The sequence below is a fragment of the Castor canadensis genome, chromosome 3, assembly GCF_047511655.1.
Source record: "Castor canadensis chromosome 3, mCasCan1.hap1v2, whole genome shotgun sequence".
NCBI classification, from domain to species: domain Eukaryota; kingdom Metazoa; phylum Chordata; class Mammalia; order Rodentia; family Castoridae; genus Castor; species Castor canadensis.
In genome coordinates, this window is record NC_133388.1 from 36,049,852 (window position 1) to 36,055,730 (window position 5,879).

A 5,879-nucleotide genomic window follows, 5' to 3' on the forward strand; every position below is an offset into this window, starting at 1 on the left:
ATGGCTGAGTGCCTATCATCTCAGCAGTGCAAAAAGCACAACTAACAGGATAGCCTTCCTGGCCAATCTGGGCATAAAGCGAGACAATATCTCAAACATAACCAACACTAAAAGGGCTGATGGAGTGGATTAAATGGTAGAACACCCACCTAGCAAGCATGCAGCCTTGAGTTCAACCCCCTAGTACTTTCAAAAAAATTCAGTAATGAATTCTGCATGTAAAAATTGTTTTACATAAAATCCAAAATAACACTTTCAGATCCACTTTTATTTTCTTTTTTCCTCCTCACATGTAGAACTTCTCCACACACATTTTTTTGTAATTAAAGTGTGTTTTTTATTAGCATATATTAGTTGTGCAGGGGTGATACATTGTGACAATTACATATGTGTTTATATCTTAGTTTGATTTACCCAATCTATCATTCTCCTTCATCCCCCCTTCGCACATTCTTAGAACAATTTCAACAAGTTTCATTGTTCTATTTTCATACATGAACACAAAATACATTCACCATATTCACCCTCTTTACTACTTACCCCCTCCCCTCCAATGGAACCCACCACCAGACAAGAACTGTTTTACCTTCCTATCATTCATTATTTAAAGTGATATTGATTGTTCTAGGGGGTTTCACCTTGGTATTTCAGAGAAGTATATGTCATGCCTTAATCAGATTAACCCCCTCTATTACTTACTTTCACCACATTTCTTCCAGATATAAAAATCACTTGATATTGGCAAGATACCATTTTATCCCTAAAACTTTGTTGATAATGAGAACCAGGACTATAAAATAGACAAATGTGTGTGGGTAGGGTACTAGTGGGAGGGGAGAAGGTGAAGGAAGGAGATTAAGGTGAGTGTATATGGTTGATGGACTTCACATACTTATATGAAACAGAATTTTAAAACCTCTTGCAATTACTTTATGTGTGTGGGGGAGAGACAATGGGGGAAATGTAAATGTGCAATATAAGACTGATCAGAATTGTCACTGTGAATCCCCCATAATGAATATATCCTAATAAAAACTTTACAATAAAATGATAAAACTTTGTTGGGATAAAAGTATGATAGTTAAACACTATTAACCCCACAAAATATTTACATAGTGCAGCAATTAAGCTTTAGGCAACTAAATCATATAAAAAAGAAGGTAAGACACCCATTTTACATGTTTGCAATAGGTGTTCACTGGTCCCTGCCTGGTGACTGTACACAAAGGGCAGCAGAGGCAACAGGCAGTAACTTCAGAGGACTTTGAAAGCTATGATCTGGAAGCACATTATGATGTGCTGCCACGTAGCACACCACCTTTTTCCAAGGTGGTCTCATAGTTCTAGAATGGCAGATAGAGTTGACACAAAATGAAGACAGCCCATACAATATTTATCCTGTTGAAATGTTCTACTCACACTATGCACACACTGTGATTGTGAACATAATTTACCCCACCACTTCTTATGATTATCCTTGCTTTCTAGGTTGGGTGATCCATCAATTTTGCACTCAACTGTTTCTGTTGTGCTTTCCTGGCATAATAAGATCCAAAAATGACCTGGATAACAACTAAGGGCTGTAGATATGCCATATGTAGTTTATTCCCATAATACAGAAAATATTTTAACTTTGTAATTAGGATAACTACTATGCTTTCATCCTTTGAAACACATCTCATGTTTGGTTCTCCTTCAGGCTTTAATCCAATTATTTGGTTCATTTTCATAACAATAGAAGGTTGTCCTTGGATATAGCCAAAATCAGGATTATTCATTCCACAGCATGCTTGAAAAAAGCAGGAAACTGACTTGCAACATAAAGTGGACCCTTTTGTTCAAAAAGTGCTGCACATCAGAACAGACTGTGTCTGATCCTCTAAGGTCTTTAATATACCCTCTATAGAAATTTGGATCAGATACATTAAATGTATCATCCAATGCAGTCATTGGTTTTGGAAAAACCCTAAGTCCCCAACTCTTGGTGGTGTGCCTCAGGAACTCTCTGGTGGTCAGGTTGTAGATGAACAGTATCCACTCTGCCAGACTGGTTAAATGACTTCTTATCCATCACAGTGAGTGTTCAGAAGGTGAGGGGAGTGGTGGCTGCAGGAGTTGAGGCAACTAGAAAAGTTGTGGTGCGTCGTGGCTCAGCCCAGTGACACTGCTTTTCTTTTATTTTTTTAAGGAATAATACTAATTACCTATACTTTGTACAGAAGATTTGCTATTAATTTGGCTGCATGGGCATGCAGCACCAAAACCCATACCCCAAAATCAGTGTAGCCATTTAGTGTTTTACCTTGCTATTAAGCTTAAACTAGACAAACAAGCTTAACCTTCTGACTTAGGTTTGTGCTGGAAGATCCTTAGTCATCCTGGAGAATTAGGAGGGCAAGTATAGGAGACATCATTTAACAATCTTTCTCCCTAAAAATCTTTTCCAAGATGAATCTTATTCATCCCTTTGCCCTATTGTTCTTCAAAAGGCTTCAGCTTCAGCTTTAATAAAAGGAATCCCTTGCATGTTTTTATATCTGTTCTTTTCCCTAACCCTATGCCACCAGATTTTATTTCAGCACATTGGTCAAATATCTTTGGGAATATCTGTGAACCTCTGACAATCACTATCGACATTGAAAGTTTCTCCCTGTAGGACCTAAAACATACCATATAATGATGTATAAAAACACAAATCCCTAGCCAAGATGATACTCTTTGACCCTAGTTGGGTCCAAGCATCAAACTGGGGGAATGGTGTAGCAGGAAAGAGGGCCAGAAGAGAAATAGACAGGCTGTGTTCTGATAATGAGGCAGGAGGAAGGGATGGCAAAGAAGAGAGATAAAACTTAAAGTATTAATACATGATGAAGATCACATTGTAGCAAGAATGGGAGGCCAGGAAAGAAACAGACAGGCTATTCTGCCAACAAGACAGGGGGAGTTTACTCCAAAGGCACCTGCACACCCATGTTTATTGCAGCACTATTCACAATAGCCAAGTTATGGAAACAACCAAAATGCCCCACTACTGATGAAGAGATCAAGAAAATGTGGTACTTGCACACAATGGAATTTTACTCAGCCATGAAGAGGAATGAAATCTTATCATTTGCAAGTAACTGGATGGAACTGGAGAACATCATTCTGAGTGAGGTCAGCAAGGCTCAGAAGACCAAAAATTATATGTTCTCCCTCATATGCAGACTTTCAACCTAGGGCAAATGCAGTAATGTGGTTGAACTTGGGTCATATGACAAGGGGAGAGCACATATGGGAGATATGGGAATAGGAAGAAAACCCAAAACATGAAAGCGTTTGATGTCCCCACTCCAGAGGAACTAAAACAGAAACCTTAAAGCGACAGAGGTTAACATGAGAAGGGGATCAGCAACCAGTGTAAAGATTGGTTAGAGATGAATCAGTATGGGTTGTAACCCACTTGTACATGAAAGGAATGCTAGCAATCTTTCTGTATAGCTATCCTTAACTCAACTAACAAAAATGCTATGTCTTTCTTATTATGCTTATGTCTTTTCTTCAACAAAATTAGAGTTAAGGACAGAACAGGTTCTGCCTGGAAGTGAGGGGGAAGGGGGAAGGGAAGGAGAGAGTGAGGGAGGGGAGCAGGTGGAAGAAATGACCCAAACAATGTATGCACATGTGAATAAATGAATAATAAAACAAAATTTTAAAAAAAGATGGGGGGATGGCAAAGCAGAGAGATAAAGCTTAAAAAATTGAAACATGAAGGTCACATAACACTAGGAAGATGAAATAGCCAATGAAGACACTTGCAGCCATATGTGGGTTGAGCTTTGCTTTCTGCTTCTGTAACCTGCTTGCAAGGATACAAAAGGCGAGACCCCTTTGTTCTTGGGGCTCAGCCTTTGGATAGGAGTCGCCTGGGTCTGTGTCAGCACAATAAACATTGCTTCCTACTAATTTGCCTCTGAGACTTATAATTTCTTTCAACATTACCTGGGGGCTTTCCGGGATTATGGGAGATGGTCAGTTATCACCCTTTGTCACAAGGGCACATCCCCAGGACTACTGGAAGGAGATCCTACCAGGCACCAATGGACAGCTTGATCCAGAGGGGAGATTTATCCTCCCAACCAGTTGGGGCAAGGGGCAAGGGCCACAGATGTACAAAGGAACCCACTGAGGCTCAGGAAACAACTTAGGAGCATCACTCTTTGTTCTGGTAAGAACCCGATTCAAATTCAGGCCTGTCTCAGGAGGCAGAAGGGGAGCCTGATCACCTCCCAGAGACCGCTAGTAATTCCTGTTGGGGTGAAACCATGTCTTTCTGGTTTAAGGAGCAGGGTGGAAGAATTGTGCCATGCGAGAGTGTATAAAAGTGCGAGCCTGAGACGCAGCCCAGCTGCGAAGTGAGTGAGAAGTCCCAATCCTCAGTTCTGTGGTAAACTCATACGGTCAAGGGTGAGCCCCAACGTGGCCTCTGGTCCAGGGCTTATAGGGACTCACTAGGGCCAAAGAATCACTTAAGTCCCCGTGAGGGGAGCAGCAGGAGACAGAGGAAGTGAGTGCTTTTCCTCCCCCTCTATGTCTGTCTTGTCATCTGGTAACAGGAGGACATGGGTGGAAATCAGAGTAAAAACACTCCCTTGGAGTGTGTGGTTAAAAACTTTAAAAAGGGATTTAATGGAGATTATGGAGTTAACACCTAACAACCTCAAGGTTCTTTGTGAAGTAGATTGGCCTGCATCTTGGTGTAGGGTGGCCCCTGAAAGGGTCACTGAATAAAACTATGAATAATAAAGTTTACAGAGTAATTGTAAAAAACAAAACAAAACAAACCCTAACACCCAGGAGAATGGGAAAAGCCAAGAGGCTAAAACTGGTCTTCAAAAGCCAGACTCTGCTGTTTATTTAAATTTAGGTACCAATTTATTGGGAGAACTGAGGAGAAATCAGAGTGTTTCCATCTTGATGGGTAGCTTTGATGTCCCAGTTTGCACATCTTCACCCAAAATAGGCATCCTGAAGGAGGACTGAGACTCAACACTAACTCAGCTCTTACAAAAATTAACACATGAAGGATGGACTTGCCCTGATTCATAAGATCTGGTCTGACTTGAAAGAAAAGGAATGTTGCAAAAGGGTTGTGAATGTAGAAAGAAGGAAATGGAGAATGGAAAACAAAATTGAGATAAGGTCTTCATGGATAAAATGCAGAAAAAAATGAAATGTCATAAAATGTTTAAAGACAAATGGATGAAAGATTTAACACTCCTTCAGTTGAGTTTTTATGTCTTAAAAATGAAAAGCAAATAAAAAAACAATTTAGGATTATTACAATATGCCAGAAATACTGAATTTGCTGACACCTTTATTTCTAAGGAGCATAAACAGGGAGAGCTACCTAAAAGGATGAAAAAAAAAAAAGAGCAACTTTAACTGTTGCTTAAAAAAAAAAAGCTGTTCCAAAAGGTTAGTGAAGTAAGCTTGGTCTGTTATTGAGACAGTCATGAGATGCTTATGTTTCCCTTGCTAATGGCTGGTCAGATTATGCGTCCATCTAATGGTGTGCTGACAGTGTGGGTGTATATGTAAACATCTTTAAAACAGTTCTTATTATAGAGGCAATGTAAAAATTATTACTCTGTTCTACTGCTACTTTTAAGAAAATGGGTTATTAAACTTATTTCAATCAGGTCTCACTAAGATGCAGGCATTCAGGAGTTAACACTCCAGCTCAGACCAGAGGAGAGAAAAGAAAAAGAAAAAGAAAAGGGGGACCACGCCTGCAACAAAAATATTAGAATTTGGGTTGTTAAAGAAATGACCTTCAGGAGATTCCAAGATGGTGGCTAGAGGGAGGAAGCAGAAAGTGTGCTTCCTAAAGTAAAATC

At 39.8% G+C, this 5,879-nt stretch overlaps 1 pseudogene; it reads right to left on the reverse strand.

Moving 5' to 3' along the window:
* Window positions 1–1,277: 1,277 nt before the first annotated feature.
* On the reverse strand, window positions 1,278–2,083 carry LOC109693494 (sodium/potassium-transporting ATPase subunit beta-3 pseudogene; annotated as a pseudogene).
* Window positions 2,084–5,879: the final 3,796 nt, after the last annotated feature.